The 17094-nt window shown below is 43.5% G+C and overlaps 1 protein-coding gene across 3 annotated transcripts in view; it reads right to left on the reverse strand.

The window, feature by feature from the left end:
• PKIB (cAMP-dependent protein kinase inhibitor beta) overlaps window positions 1-16885 on the reverse strand; it is a 54305-nt gene extending 37420 nt beyond the window's left edge. Inside the window, exon 1 of one of the 3 annotated variants that reach the window (XM_054279709.1) lies at window positions 16718-16885. The gene's annotated coding sequence lies outside the window, so the exon portion shown is untranslated. Of the gene's footprint in view, window positions 1-16085; window positions 16195-16288; window positions 16374-16717 lie in introns of those variants that run through there. The other 2 variants (XM_054279708.1, XM_054279710.1) reach the window with 2 other exon arrangements.
• Between the last annotated feature and the right edge of the window lie 209 nt (window positions 16886-17094).

Raw genomic sequence — 17094 nt, forward strand, 5'->3', positions numbered from 1 at the left:
GTAGGAACCAGCTCAACTGTTCCCAGCTGCTCTGGACAGAAGTATAGAAACAAAAACTCCCCAAAAGAAATCCCCATTATGTCAGTTCCTAGCAAAACTTCCTTTCCATACAAAAAAAAAAAAACGTCCAAGTCATTTACTCAACATTGGTTTAAGAAAATGTATTCCTTTCTGTGAAAAGGCAGAACATCAAGTTTCTAACAAAAAGAAGACTATAAAAAAAAATTTTAGTTTTGATTTCAACCTCCAGAACTGGTGTGTAAGATAACCTCCAACTAGCCCCACAACATCTCCTTCAGAGAGGAAGGACTATCCTCTCCTATGTCAAGAAGTCTACTGTGTCTGCTGATTTTCAAGAGGTAGAAAGCAAAATCTGAAAGTGGAAAATTACAAGGGTATTTTGTGCTAATAAGCCATCAGCTTTCTGATGAAAATGGGAAAGGATCTTATTAACTTCAAAGAAGCATTAGACAATGAAAAAGCACTCCAAAGACTGAAAGAGCTCAATCAGAAAAGAATCTAAGATTATCAGTTTTATCTTCCTATTGAAATTGTGTGAAATTGTGTTACCCCTTCACTTGGGCTAAATTCTGCTTGAATGGTAAAATGGAAAGTTTCACAGTGAACAAACACATGAAGAATACATCATTTTTTCTATACTGATAATTCCATAAACCCAGCAACACTGGGCTGGTGGCTGCAGAGGCAGCCCTGCAGTGCTGCCCTTCTGAAAGGGCACCAACACAAGCAACCAAACCCTTTAGCAGTGCCCTTAAAAGCAAGGTGATGATGAGGAAATTTAAAAGTCAAATGTCCCAAAGAATGAGCACCTGCTTTCCTGTCTACAGAGACATCTCCAGTAACATCTCTGACATTGGGCGGTCAAGAGTGAGAGACAATGACAATTTATGTGATGCCTCTCCCATTAATAAAGCCATCAGCATAGATGTGAGAGCTGAAGTCAGCAGTTCCAAAACTAAATCCCTCTTTAAAACCTATGACAAAAAGGAAAAGAGGTCAGAAGCCCAGAGAGACCCCAGCTGCAGGATGTGGTCACTTGCCAATGTTTAACTAAAGCAATCTGCTCTCACATGGGGGCTCTCTTAGGACTGAATGGCATTTGGAGGTGAGGGGAAGGCAGTCCCAGGGAAGACAATGAATCATATCTGATCCCTAAAGAGATGCAGAGGGACAACAGAAGTGCTAAAGTGGTTTCTTCAGTCTTTATTCTTGCTTTGTGCAGGCCAGACACAGCTGCAGCCTATGGGGTTCCCTAGCACTCCCTGGAACAACAGCATCTCTGCAAAGAGCAGAGAAGAAAAGCAAAGAAGAAAAGGAATCATTAAATCCCAGCCCTAACCTCTGCATATGCAATTATGGCTTCATTCAATAAACAGGATTTTTACAAGTGCTTTGCAATCCTCCCTGCAAGATTCCTTGCTGCTGTCAGTAGGGGAATGCAATTTTACATGTCATGAAAACATGGTGTTTATAGCTGCATGTAGCAAATAACAACAGTAAGATGCTGGTATCAGATAACTGGTATTAATAGCAGAACAATTAGCCTGAAGCCTGGATGAAAAGCCTCAAGAGAAGTGTCTTCAAACACTGCTCCCTCTTTAATTTCATGTCACACCGTCCTGCCTTGCCCCCACGCAGTGTCCTGCATGAGAACACTTGTGTCTGCCAGCACAAGGGTACCCATCAGCCAGGCCCTGTCACTGCATTTGCTAATGCTTCTTTTGACCTCCCAGGCTGTGACTGACCATGTGATACCCCACTTGGGTGTCAGAGATCAAACCTGAAATAAAACAATGGAAGAAAGCCTTGGCACGTGGGGTATCACATGGATGAGAACTGAAGGTCACCTGCAGACTCAGTGTGCTGCGACACCAAACCTCAGGCAGTGTGGTGGTGTTGTTGCTCTTCTCTCTGCTGTGTTTGTACACCACTGAAATGGTGGGAGACCACCTGTGCAGTTTTTAGCAGCCTGTGAGTGAACATAATTTTGATATTAATTCACTGAGTATTTTTCCTAGTCCATCTCTGTCAGGTATGCACAGCAAAAACATTCTCTCTGCTCATTCCAGGAGTGAATTCTTCCCTTCACCTATGCTGAGGAAAAGGATGAATGCTCATTCTGTACACAGATCACATGTCAATGCTCTATACAAGCACATGGTCAGGCCACACATCAATTAACCACACAGCTTTACAGCAACAAGCAGGCAGACCTATAGATTTTTTTATTTGCCCTTGGTATGGAGGACATCTTAAAAAAAAAGCAGAGCCAGTGTACCACTGTGCTGCAGAGATCCCTCTGAGAGGCTACTGGAGCCAGGCATGATTTGTAACAGATGTTCTGATGCGTATCAGAAGCCAAATTCACCCTAATTTACCTTCAACTTCCACAAGGCAGAGAGGTACCAACACAAAAGTCTATCCTTCAAGTCCTGAGTGGTCCATTCCTCAGGTCTTGATGAGTTGTGGGTCTAAGCTGGCTAAAAATACCCTGTGAGGCAGGAAACTGTTCTTCCAATAGCTGTTAAACAGCTCTTCTAAGGATGCACTGTTTGCAAATAAATGCATAAAACCCCCTTGAAACAGAAATAGGGCAGGATACATCTCACAGAAGGGAAGAGACACATGGCATAGGGACTTAAGATTCCCTGTATTCAGCCAAGCTCCTTTCAGAGTTTTATTCAATATAATACAAATATTCATACATAGCAATTCAAGCACGTCCATTCCCACTGAAGGATGTCCAGGCTCTACAGTCAAATTATCATACAGCGCTGTGAGTTTTTTGTGTTTGTCCTTAGTAATGTTTTGCTTCTCCAAAGACTCCTCAGGGCAGCAAGAAGGAGAGGAGACACCAGGTATTTAGCAGAACTATCATGTCTGTTAGTAGCACAAAAACTACTCTGCCCCAATTAACATCAGTCAGGGGTTTGTGCCTAACGCTCTTCCTACCACAGGCTCTTAGGATCTATCAGTTAACCAGTCCTACAGCATCCTCTCAGTTTCATGGTCACTGAGTTTCATGAGCTAATACTTGTCTCTTCAGAGATATGTGCTTTGATCACACCTGGGAGCTGATTGTCAAAATACTCGATATTTATAGGAAAATTGTATCTACGTGAAGAAAAAGGAAGCAACTTCTACAAATAAACTACTCTCCTGAAATTTTGATCTTTCAGCTACAGAACTGAAGGCTGAAAAACAGGCATCAGATATCACAAACTGACACAGATTAACTTAGTCAAAAGAGAGCAAGCTGCAGGTACACACTTAGTCCTTTACTAGTGCAAGTGGCAATTTTATCTGAAATTGTAAACGACTATAAAAAGAAAAATCAAAGTCAGGATTTACTAATAGCCTTTCTGAGATTTCATGCAACAAGAAAATGTGCTGAACCTACATATCCAGAAAAGCTGTATTTAGTAGAGGTGGTTGCAGACTGCTAACAAAGTGACCCAAAATATTTGAATGGACCTGGAGTCAGAGGCTGTAGGGAAGAACAAATTGAGTGAAAAAACATTGCCCAGTGTGTGCAGTGTCAGAACCCTTGCTTTGTGCAGCATGCCAGTACATGTTTCTGGGACCATAAACATTTCACAATGAATTTCTATTATCACATGGTAGGCACAGCTAAATCCAGGGCACATCACTCATCTGCCTCACTGGAGGACACGAACAGCTCAGTCTTTCAAGAAGCCTCCCTGGTGACACAGTCATCTGTTCTGTGCTTTGAAGGCTTCATCTCACAACTTAGAAAGCAATGTTTTCCCATTTTAGCAGGGACAAGCTGGAGATTCATGAGAAAAGCTGCTCATACCTCAAAGATCCCCAAAGGAAGGATGGCCTCCAGCCACAGAAGAACACTGCCAATGCAGGATGCCCCACAACCATCCGTGTCACCAAACCACATGGTGGAGGGGATCTTTCAGGTGCCACAGCCTAGACTGTGGCACAAAACAACTCTGACAGCAAGATGTGGCTCATCATCAGGCTGAAGTAAAGGCTGAAGATGAGCAGAAATTCTGGCCACAGACAGCCACAACTCCACCAAGCTGAGGTGGAGGTGTGAGGCCAAAGCCAGTGGTGTTTATATCCTTGGATAAGGTGGCACTTGCGATGCTGCCTGGAGGTACTGTGAGCCCACACATCCAGGCTTTGTTAAAGCTCATTATGGATTAACTGGATAGCTGCCCTCACCACTCAGTACCAGGGGAAAAAAAAACCAAAACAGAAAAAAATCAGGGTTACATAGTAAAAATGATTCTTCAAGATCAAGTTATGAAAAATAAGAACAGTTTAAATGAATTTCTGAATTAGAAGTAATCAATTTGGTAGTGTAATAGAAAAGCTCTTTTGATCTGTTTGGCATTTTTGTTTCTTGGTTGTTTTTTTTCTAATTTTGAACCATCCATCCCTCTAAAGCTCTGAACAATTCCTGCATTATCTCAGTAGGCACTGCTGATTCAAAGCAAGGATTAGTCACAAATCTGTGCCACCCCAGAGCCATTAAAACAGCAAGCTGGTGGATGGGAAAAGGGCATATGCATCTGATAACTAAGATGACCTTTCCTACAATACTCGTGTTTGATTACCAGTATCTTTTCTGGATATAAAGTTTCAGCAGTACACTGTAATACCCAGTTCTTCCTGAATTGTGGAGACAAAAATAAGACAATCTTTACCACACCACAACAGTACTGCTTATGCAGTGCAAAATCACTGAAACAATTTTATTCTTCAGAATAATGAAGATGCTTTAATAAACCCTATTAAACCCAAGCATCAGTACCAACCCCAGCATTAAATTGTTGAATATGGAGCAGTTTTCCTATGGGAAATTAACGACCAAAGGAAATAGTCTAGCCTTGGTATTTTTATAGTATCCATTAATTTTTAAATGGAGGATGGAGCTACCCAAGATTCAAAATGGCATTCCAAATGTCCTCTACCTTGAAGAAGAAAAGTAACCTGCATTGGAATACCGTGCCATAGCCCTCAAAAGATGAGACGACACCTGGGTGCAGCTGCTGTTGCCAAAGCACAATCATTTAGCCAGGCACCATTCTCCTCAACAGACATCCTGCCTGTTTTGGTTAGAAACAAAATCATCCTGACCTTTAATCTCACTCCTCTGCTCAGTAGCATTGATGCCCACTGTCTAAATGTACAGACAGGGGTGCTCAAGCCCCCTGCATGTGCCACGGACCTTGTTCCCTGAGCTCTCCCTGCTCTGCCACCTCAGCTCTGCCCCTCTCTCCCACTGGTGGCTGCTTCCAAGTAAAAATCCTGTAAACTCAACACCCAAGAGAAGAAGCACACACAGTTCAGGAGCTATTTACTAGTGACTTATTACCGAGTGCAGCATGACCTGAGGAAAATAAAATAAAATAAAATAATTAACTGTTATTTTTGTTCCTCTAATTTAGAAAATGAGGGCACAGTTTTCTCCAGAGCAGATGCCGCAGAATTATTAGTCAGTGTTTCCTGCTATTTTGTTCACAGTTTAAACATTCAAATTGGAGTTGCAATAAGTGTTTGTTGAATGTTTAGCACAGTTAAGCTCTATTTTTCTCTAGAGAAGTATCATTTCAGATGTTAACAGTTCACCAACAAATTCTCAATGTCGTATTTGTTCAGAGTGGCATTTCTCCTAGGATCTACAACTCCAGAGCTACACTGAAACATAATTAACAATATAACACATCACTGCAGGTCCTCTTCATCTTCCACTTGCAAACAAACTGGTGCTAAACTCTGTCATATCCCAGCAGCACTCTCTTCTCAGCTTTCTTTCCTCCTCACCTCAGCTTCCCTTCCTCCTCATCCTCCCCCTCGAAATTCAGAGACACAGATCTACAGATACTTTCTGAAGAGATGTAAAAAGGAGAACAACATTGTGTATTTTCCTCACCCAAAATAAGCTTATGTGCCTTTTATACAGTCCATACGCTTATTTTCTTATCAATTTTTGAAACTCCCATACTGATACCAGACACGAACAAGCCATAATATTCCTTCCTCAGTTTGAGGGCTATTATCCACTGAGGATTTCGCTCCTCTGAACATTTCCAGAACATCTCCAGCCTCTCCCAAGTTCAGCAGTGGCTGTGCTGGCACTGTGCAAACACATCTTGCAACACCACTGAGCTGTTTTTAGCTCCCATGCTGCCTGAGGCTGAGCATCTTCCCCCTCATCACATCCCATTTAGTGATGAGCCATCTTTCCTCATGCTTCTGAATGCTACATTCTCTCTTAGGAGATGGAGCCTTAAAAAGACATGCTCCAACAAAAGAGCATGTCTTTATGTGTTCTGCTGTCGAGGCCTTTGCTCCAAAACCAGCAGGAGGCCTCACGCTGCACCTCTTTTTGTTCAGTTGTATAAATAGACTGGTGTGATGGTGTTCGCAGGTATGAGGGAAGAGACGAGGATCTGACTCCATGTTTCAGAAGGCTTGATTTATTATTTTAGATACATATTATACTGAAACTATACTAAAAGAATGGAAGAAAGGATTTCATCAGAAGGCTAGCGAAGAATAGAAAAAGGAAGAATGATAACAAAAGCTTGTGTCTTGGACAGAGAGTCTGAGCCAGCTGACTGTGGCTGGCCATTAATTAGAAACAACCACAGGAGACCAAGCACAGATCCACCTGTTGCATTACACAGCAGCAGATAATCGTTGTTTACATTTTGTTCCTGAGGCCTCTCAGCTTCTCAGGAGAAAAAATCCTAAGGAAAGAATTTTTCAGGAAATATCATGGCTACAGACTGGACCTGCTGTCTTGCTGGAGCAGCTCAGACTGGCACAGGAGGAGTGAAGCCAGATCCCCCTGCCAGCTCCTGGTAAGGCATCTGAACAAATATCCCCATTTTGGGAACAGCTTAACTTCAGATGGTAGTTACGTTCCACTTTTGAGGGGCTCCTGCTTTTCTAAGCCTGAAGGCTGGACTGCCTCCCCTGCCACAGCCCCAGCCAAGGGATCTGCTGCCATCCGCACATCAAATGTGACTCCTGTCAGATGGCAGCTCGGGCTGCTTCTCAGCCTCGCCTCTCCTCCCCATGGAACACTGACACTGGGAAGTCTGAGCAAGGAAACTGGAATTACAGGAGAATCCTTTGCCCCAGAGACAGCACTGCTGGCTGTTATCTCTGCTCTCCAGTTCTCAGGAACAGAGCAGTAACAAATGCACTCAATCCTGCACTGAAAGGCAGCCATACAGAAAGGCCTGGGCTGGAAATCCCAGCTTTTTGATGGCTTTAATCAAATGCAACAGCACTGGGAGGAGAGGTGAGAGTGAGCTTGTGGTGAGAGTGAGGAGGTAGTGAGCCATTCAAATTAAAATTTATTTTTTAAATTTGCTTTGATTCACCTCTAATCTTACATGCTTTTTCCTAAATTCTGAAAAAGCACAGAAATGAGGCCAAGATGCAGAAAAAAAGTTAACCATTCCCTCTCAAAATATATGCCTAGAAAAAAAAGCATAGTTAATATTTCTAGTAAGGAATAATCAAGCCATTAAGCCATAAAAAGCTTCATTTAAAAAAAAAAAAGGTGAATCTCTAAATCTCATCTTTCAGTTCTTCCAGAATATTTATTTAATTTTAAGCAAGAGAATTTCAGGTTCTAGGTTTTATCAAAATCTAAAGAACGAGCAACTTTTAAAATCATTAGGGTGTGAAGTTTTAATTTACTTTTCTGGTTGCCAGAATCATGAGGTAGATATCACTTCATGTGGATGTGCAAAATTGATCAGCTGGATAAATTTGCTCAGCTTTCTTCTATGTTCTGTAGACCACCAACTGCTACTAAAGAGGCCTCCAGCTTTCTTCCTTCTCCCTTCATATGACAAAACTTACCTCTCTACAATGGCTGGATTGTTAACCAGTCACTTAATTAACACAATGACTATACAGCTGAATGTCTCATTACATCCCTCCAAGATAACTAAGTTTCTGTAACAGCATTCAATTTCCATGCTAAGATGTGTGAATTATTATAGTTGACTCAACCCAAGAAATTGCATCTCCTCAAATGAGATTACAGCAAGTAGGTCTCCATTTGGAATTATTTTAATACTCAGTAAAGCAAAATGAATCAGTATAACAATATTAGTATCATAATAATATTTTTTTGGTTTTTTTGCTTAAAAACTTGCTAGAATAGAACACACTGAGTCTATTGGGAAATCTGTTCAAGAAATACATCCAATTTATTCTGTTTTACTTTGGAGTGTTACTTCCAGCTACCTGTAACTAATGAGAATACAGAAGGAGAGAAGGCACATAAAAGTGAGTTACTCATTAATAAAAGGAACTGCATGGACAGCATGTACACTCTCTTCAAACTGTAAATAATAAAACCACCAATTCAGAACAGAAAAAGCCAGCATTGCCTTTTCAGTGATGCTTTCTCCTAAAAGCATCATGCCTTATGATAAACACCTTCTGTGTTCAAGTGGAGACCTTCCAATCACATCAATGATAGGTTGTTTGCATTAGAAATTGGCTGAGAATTATTTTTATTCAATTTAATTCCTTCCACAATTCCAGCTTTTCCAGCAAACAAATGCAAGTTCAAGGGGAAAGAAAACAAATATTCCTCCAACTCTCACACACTCATCTTTTTAAGCTTTTTTAAGCTCTCTGAGGTAAACAGCAAGCACTTTTAGTGACAGTTTCTGAGTAATGATGGGGAAAAGAGGGGAAGTGGTTGAAAGCACCACTGGCTTCTTAATGCCAACTCTTTTATGTTACTCAGGGAACACATGTTCAATCACTGCTTATGAAACAGCTTTGACAACATGGAGAGGAGCTTTTTGCTTGATGTTTGCTTAAATGAAACTCCATCTATTGTAGAAGCAATTGCTTATAGTTTACTTTTTGGCGTGGTTCTTTAGTATTTTCTTGTTAAACAGAAGCAACTCACAGTCTTAATAATAGATTAGTCAGTGGCTGTCTTCTCTGGAGCCTTTGTTACTAAGAGGTTTCACTGCAATCCAGCTCTTCTGGGAAGAAATTTAGAGAAAATATCAGAAGGCTGGTAAAAACAGAATTTCTAACACCTGACCTTTCCAAGAAGAAAAACCAAGCAAGACCCCATCCCCACTTAGGGACCTTTATTTTAAAGTCACACCATTGCATACGATGCCTGCTCCCAAGAAAGCAATAGGCTCAGTGTTTCATTTCTGAACACAGAACATAACTATCACATTAAAGCTTTAGCAAAACATGTTTACAGAAGTCCCTGCATTTTTATTATACTGTATTGTGCCTTGGAGAAAGCTTTTCTAAAGTGAACAAAGGCTGCAGCAGACTTAATTAGACTTGAAGCCTGAAATAGATCACGTCGTACATTTAGAAATTGTTTTACAACACTGAATTTAACCATATCTAAGGCAGACTGTATTAGCAAGATATTTTAAGGCAGGGACTGCAAACCACTATGCTGTTGTTAGCATCTGTTATTCCTTATTAAAGGTACTGTCAACCAGCCTTCTTTCAGTCTGTTAAATAAGGTTCCTCTTCCCTGTTATGTTTTTCATGCATAGATGGTTAACAAAGGTCACAGCAACTTTTCAGAGGCTCAGCTTTGAGCTTGGAATGACAGGGTCACGGGACAGCTCTGAACAGGGCTCAGGAGTCTCTGGTCCAGCACCGAGGTCAGATGAGACCATGGTCCCTTGGGGCTGGAACTCCCCAGAGCAGCCACTGTGGGCAGCCCACACCTCTGCTTCCTCAGATTCTTTTCCTTGTGCACCATCTGAACCTCTCTGGCTTCCTCCTCCCTCCCCGTGGTACCAGGGGCTGCTGTCAGCACCTCCAGAGCCATCTTCTTCCAGACTGAGCCAGCCCATCCCTCAGCCTTTCCTCATGGGGCAGCTGCTCCAGCCATGACCATCATGCGTTTGATACTCTAGAAAATGGGTCCTTCCCTGGAGGAGAGTGCATCCTGTTTTGCAAGGAAACAGGAGAGGTGAACTACACTGACACACTCCACAACATTATCTGACTCCCTGTGTCCAGGGAACCACAATCCTGTGTCCAAACCTGGCTCTGCTACAGGCAGGGTTGCAGCTAAATCAGCGTCTTCCCATCACAAGTTGTCTCTGCGGCAGCATCCCATCCACCCTCAGGAAGAAATGGCAACAATTGCAGACCTCTACCCTGCTCCTCAGTTCCAGGGTGACTTCCTTTTTTTTCCCAGAGCAGTATTAAAACCAATCCTCAAACTTTCTACTCATACAAATAGCAGAAAAACTTCAGCACTTCCACTGTACTGTGGGCTAAAATCAAGATGAAATGCCATTTGATTGCTTAACACTTTTTGTGTCATCTGCCAAAGCAAACAATGCTATTCACAACTGGCTAAGACCTGAGAAATATGTATACTTCAAACAAACCTTCTACTTGGTACTATGGGGAAATTCTAGTTCAAACACTATTTTCAGAACTGCTTGTCCACTCAGAGACAGAATTTCTAGGCATCATCTTCCCATCTTCTGCTTCCTTTAGTCCTCTTACCCAACCAAACCTCATCCACAAGAGATGGAAAGACATAACAAGGTATGCTTCCAGGACAAATCTTACCAACACTATTTAATGGTGTTAATTAAGGACTTAATTAAGGACTATAAAATCCACCTCTGTATAGAAATTGCTTATGAACAAAGCATACCATGTACTGCCCAGGAACTGAAGCTATTTTTGATGAGGAAGAGGAAAGGTACAAAATCATCTCAAATGACAATCTCTTTGTCATTACTCAGTGAAATACCACAGAGCACTTTCATCAGTTAGTATGAAATATTTAAGAGCTGCCAATGCTTCTGCATCTGTCTGAGCAAGACCAAGGTACCTTGTAATGAAGAAGACATAAAATATCGATGGGTCAGGTGCTTGGCTAAAGGATACAAATGACGCAAGATTCCAAAGTAGGCAAAACAAAATTTAAAAGGGATGTTGAGCCTGAGCAAAGGGCAGTACTTTATACAGACAGAACACCAAGTTGTGTGGTGTTGAATGCTGCACATCTTCCAAGGGCATTTCACCAACTCCAAAGCTGCATTACTAATCACAGTTCCAGGTTGCTCAGGAGCCTATGGACAAACTTCTGATTTCCAACAGAATGTTGTGGATTGGCTGCAAAGGTAATTGAAAAAAGCTAAAATAAAAGGCTACCCATTTGTCCATGGGGGCTGGAAAGCAGTATAAATTATTCCCTCTGTTCTGCCTCAGCAGGTGCTCAGAATGGCAAGCATAAACATCACTGTGTACTGTAAACCCAGTTCACCTTCCTCTGTTGGATGGAATATGTGGACAGGATGGGGAAAGACAACAGAGACAGCTTTGCTATTATTATATGTGTAGTAAATACTGCTTAATCTGTAAATTAAAAGAAGAAGCAGCAAAAAGAAAAAAGTAAGTGCTCCCTGATCTGCAGCTGGTCTTCTGGGATCTTTCTAGAGACACACAAAATGCAGTATTTTTCATTGAGCTGCATCCTTGCAGCACAACCCAGGGTAGAAACTGCCCCTACCTCTGGTTTCAGCATGGAAAGATGTGTGCCACACACCAAAGCAAAGACATGCACAAAACCTCTGCTGCATATATTCAGTGCTTTTTGTGCTCTGGGAAGCCAGCTGAAATCCTCCTGTCAAAGTGCTTCAGCCTGGCTGCACCTGGCCAGAGCTCCTCATCCCATGGCTGCTCAAGGTCTGTCTCCCCATGTACAGTGCAAACCTGACCCTGGTAAAGTCATCACCTCCCTTTGCTGACTGATCAGGCCTTATCCTTGAATGTTTTGTTTTTTTTTTGGCTGCAGTCGGACACCCTGCTTTAGCCACAGATAAACCATGTGAAGGACTCCTGCTGCCAGCCCACCCCAGCCCTCCCCCTGGTCTCTGGGCACAGGCCACACTCCCTCTGAGCAGGATGTCACTGCCCTTCTCTGCCCTGCCGAGGTAAGGGCACAAGTTCGCACATCCTACCCAATCTTTCCCCACAGCACAAGTTAAACACTTCCACTGGCAGGGTTTCCAGATCCATCCCTTGCATGCATTTGAAGTGAAGCAGACTGGGTAGCACCTACGTACGATGCTACATCCCACGTTTCTGGGAGCGATGCAACCACTGGTGAGAAACTGCTGTGGGAGTTGTCTCTGACACCAGCTGGGAGGCACCTAGCCCAGGCTGTGGGGTGGCAGCTCCTGGAGCATAGGGAGAGCTGTGTAGGGCTGCCAGGTCAGGTCCTTGCAGCAGGGAAGGACGTTTGGCCAAGTGCAAGGGGATGAGGCAGGGCAAGACCCCACATAAGCGTTTGTGCTTGTTCCTAGAAAAAAAGACATCACTGTGCACCTTGTCCTTCCTCTTGCTAATATCTAACGAGAATAAAGTCAAATGGAATTGCTATACAAACATGGTGGTGTTCTGTCTTTAGTGGGGAATGAAGGCTTTAATGTATACAAATTAATGTAAAAGATATGGAGGAGAGCTTTGTGCAACATAAATACTGAAAAATATTTTCAAAGAAATCAACATTATCCAGTGAGCACTTTATTAAATTAATTTCACTTATATATGAACATTCAGAGAGCAAGGCCAGTTGATACAATTTCTAAAACAGGAAAAAAGCTAGCAAATCAACTTAATACACTATTAAATCTTTCTAAAGAAAAAAAAATTTAAAAATCAACAAAACCCAACCACCTCAAAAAAACCTACCCACAGTAACTTTACAGGGAGATAATGAAAGAGAAAAGATACACAAGTATTGTCATGCTATTAATGTTGGCAAGACAAGAAAGGAGAAAATGGGCAATTACCCGTAAACACAGCTCCTCGGTTGTGTAACAAAACAAATAATCAGAACAAAAACCACCACTTAAAAGTCAATAAAAGCACATGTATTCATGAAGGTCTTGCTAGATAAACTCACAACACCTTTTCATATTTCTCCTCCATTATCCTTCTCAGGAAACAGGGAGTGTTACAGCATCCCGCTGTGCAGAAAAAGCAGGAGAGGACGTTCAGATGCAGCCTTAACCAGAAGAAACAGCAGTGGCAGTAGCAAGCAAATTAAAGTCTAATCAAAAACTTGTAAGCAATTGAGAGAAACTGATTGTGGAAGAAGCTAGGTTTTATTGTGACCACAGTAATCGACTGTTTGCATTGAGTCAAGAACACAAAGAAAATTATTGCACCACTGGCTATCAATCCTGTATCAAGAAGTATTAAATTATGGACAAGGAAAGCAAAACATCCGCTTACGAAGTCGAGGAATGGCAGTGTTTGTATTCATAGCTCATTATCAGAAACATCTCAGACCTATTGAGCTTATTTTGAGAGGACTATGGAGAAAAAAAGGCCTGATCAAAACTTCCACAACTGTGCACTCCCATGAAGCAAAGAAATTGAAAAATATAATCACCAAGCCTTGAGCAGCAGAAATTATAAAGCTCAGCATCCTATGAAGCACCCACACAAATTTTCTGATGTCTATTAATGCTTTCTACAACGCTTCCTTCAATGGGGGCATCAACCTCATCTCCCTGGCCACCAGAAGCCTTGAGGTTTGGAAAATTTCATCACTTTGAAATCTCTGCTCTTCTGCTTATATTGGCAGAAATTAATCCCCAAGGGTAAACAAAATACACCAAGGCAATGAGGGGAGCTATCAGTCAGACAGCATTATTATTGTTTCAGCTTCATCTCCTTAGGAAACCAGGCTGAAATTAATATAGTCAGGGCAGAAGGGAAGAAATAACAAACATAAATCTAAAATGAGAAAAACTTCCAAAACCAGAATTTTTTAAAGTCAAGTACAGAAGACATCATTTCACGTGAGGAAAGCCAGATTTGGGAGCTTTTCACAAACAGATCACCATTTCTGACTTTCTAGGATTTCTGCTAAGCCACACTCTTAGGCTGCAATGAAAATCTGGATGATCCCCTTGTAAAAACGCAAACGCCAGAATCTTAATCCATTCTAACACAGATGTTTGACTGTCTAAATACTCCTACCAGACAAGATCACTTGGATTTATTTTTGTAATTCTCCCCTTTCAGTGGTGGGGGTGATCTCATGGGCCACTGAGTGGCCAGTCTGGATGCCACAGAGTGCAAAAAATCAATGCAAAATCCTGCACTGTTCCACTGCTCACAAAGCTATTTGGAAGAACGAGGTGCACCCTAGGGAGAAGCTGCAATGCAAGAGGCTCTCTGGACATCAAGTGAAGAGAACACGTCAATTTCCCTCACTTTCCCCCCAAAGCCAAAGAGGAAGCTGCGCCCAGAAAACTGAGTGTGGTCCTGAGGCATCTTCACCAGGAGGAGAAATCAACAAAGTGCAGCAAAAAGGCCAGCAGGAGTTCAGGGAACACATTATCTCGAGCTGGTGGAGATAACTATACAAATGATTCCTCACAGATTGTCCACCCCAGGTTTTAGAAACTGAAGGAAACAGTTACATTCTGAAAGGCTCATTAAAAACCCTCATCAGTATACCAACAGAAAATATTATTTGTTAAAAGGATAGTCAGTGAATGGACACCAGGGAGCAGTTTTGCACTTTCAGACAGATTAACAATACGACCTGACTGAGTTTCTCTGCATTTCATGACTTGCATCAATATTTTTTAAATTTGTCATGAATTTCAAGTTCATGCATATTTTTACAGCATAGTGATGTGTTATGCTCTTTTGCCTTAATTTGTAACTGTCATGACACATCTAATTTAAAAGAAAAGAAAAAGAAAAAAAGAGACTGGTCTCTGTTCCAACAGGATCATTACAAAATCAAGGTACAAAACTAAACCTTCACTCTAATAGTACACTCTAAAGTGTGTGCTTTTGGAAGTTATGTGAGTATTTATAGTTAAGTTTCAAATTATCTAACTTAAATTTGTAAGTATTTGCTATCAACCACAATGTTATATTTCAAAACCATCCTGGCACGCACATTCAAATTCAAAACTTAAAAGAGAATATTATAAGTTAAAACAAAAAGCTCAGTAACTCAGGCCATTCTCATCCCCATGACTTCTTCAGGCAGAAAAGATAAACGAAGTATCATTGTCTTCCCGTCAGCTGTTTTTAAGGTCTCTGTTTTGATAAAATTTTTATCAAGCTTTTTTTTCCTAAATACAGAAGGTGATGAAGTTATACTGTGTAAGACAATATGCCCTGTGTATTTCCACATTACCAATCCTATCCACTATGTCCCCAAAGGTAATTTTATCCATTGCTTCAGGAATTTTTAATACTCTTTTATTTCTCTCTTTGCTAAAAACACTTGCCTACTCTGCAGAGTCCTAAAATAACTTCAACAACTAAGAAGCATCATTTATAACTGGATTAAGAAACAATTCTCTTATGGTCAACATTCTGTGGCAATCAGAAAAAAAAATCCTGCCTTGCATGTGATCTAAATACAAGAACATTCCTTGCAAACACAGAAAGCTGAAAGTCAGTGATGTATTTTAACTGGTCTTCCAGGAATATATTTTGCATCCACAAACTACATGTCAGTTGTTCATTGTCGTGTCCGTGTAGCTTAAATTATGGACTTCAAGCCCAACGTTATGATTCACATGTGTGTTGTAATATACCTACGCAGTAAAATACTGTCTAGCCTTCGTGTTGTCACCACTGATTAATCTGACCATATAAACATAATTCGAGGAAGGAGACGTGCTTAAAATCGCACCTGGCGCACTTCTGATTGCTTTTCTCCCGGAGAAAAAGTCACTTCAGTTTCCTTCCCGATTAGAGGCAGCCCATGTATGACAGCGATTAGCGGCTTCCCCGACAGGTTAATAATACCTGGCGCTAGGAACATTAAACCGGGTCAGTCCGGAAGCATCCCGGGCAGGGAGGCACGGCCAGATCGCCCGTGACCTATCCCGAAGAACGCCTGGGACGCGGTGCTCGGACATGGGACATCACGTCCCCAGGACCACCCTCCCCAGCAGCCTCACCGCTCCTCGCCCGCCCTCTGCTCCAAACTTCCCGTTCCCTTCGATGCCCGAGGGGCTGCCCAGGGCCGGGAGGGACGCGCTCGGTACCTGGGCACTCCGCGTCGCCGGGAACGCTCCGGTTTGCGGGCGGCCCCTGCCGCGACCCCACCGCTCCTGCGGGATGTTCCCGTCCTGCAGCCGGCCCGGGCGGCGACCCAGCCCCGGCAGCCACGGCCCGGGTGGAGCGGGACCCCGCCCGCGCCTCTCGCCCCCCGCCCGGCCCCGGCTTCCCGCGCCGCCGCCGCCCTCACCCGGCGCCGCAGGTCCGTGCCCTCGGATGGCGCTGCGCCGGAGCCGCGGCCGTGCCCGGGGGCGGCGGGCTGCCGCGGGATGTGGTGCCGGGCGCCGCGCCGGGAGGCGGCGGGAAGCCGTGCCCGCCCCCCGCAGCCCGTCCCGGCGGGAGCAGCGGGGGGCCGGGCCCCGGGGGCTGCCGGGCCCGGAGGTGGCCGGCGTGGGGCACCATTGCCCAAACACCGAGCAAGGCTGGCTCGGGCTGCCACTGCCGCCGGGAGAGGGGACCGGGCTGGGACAGCGCGGCAGCCGGCGCGGAGGGACGCACCTGCCGAGGGTCCCTGTCCCCCGCGACCCTCACAGCGCTCAGGGCCGCCCAGCTGCAAACTGAGGTGGGGGGAAAGAGCAGGTCCCGGTGCCCTGAAAACAATGGGGAGAACAGCTCTTACCTGGAGCTTTGCTGACTTTACTCCCTTTTCTTTCTCCTCCTTTTGGCTGCAGTCCCTCAAACTGCACCAGCAACATGACACAGGACATCCTCCCACTCCTGCCCGACGCAAGCAGCGAGCGTGTGACAAAAAGTTGGCACCTGGATGTAGCCATATGTGACCCTTCTTGGCTCCGAGCCTCGTTGTGTCGCACGGGGAGAGGCCGTGGTGCAGCTGCACGCCTCTGTCAAGGCTGCTGGCCTCTGGGACATGCCTTCATGCAGGAGTTTGGAAAAACCCAGCCTTGGCCTGGAACCAGCAGTCTTTGCCGTTTTCCGCTTCAAATGGTGCCCTGTGAAGAGTGCTGCAAGTTCTCTGCCTTAAAGACTGTGTTCAGT

Source organism: Melozone crissalis, unplaced genomic scaffold (genome assembly GCF_028551555.1).
Source record: "Melozone crissalis strain CALT ecotype California unplaced genomic scaffold, PUWL_Pcris_2 ptg000027l_1, whole genome shotgun sequence".
In the NCBI taxonomy this organism is placed as follows: domain Eukaryota; kingdom Metazoa; phylum Chordata; class Aves; order Passeriformes; family Passerellidae; genus Melozone; species Melozone crissalis.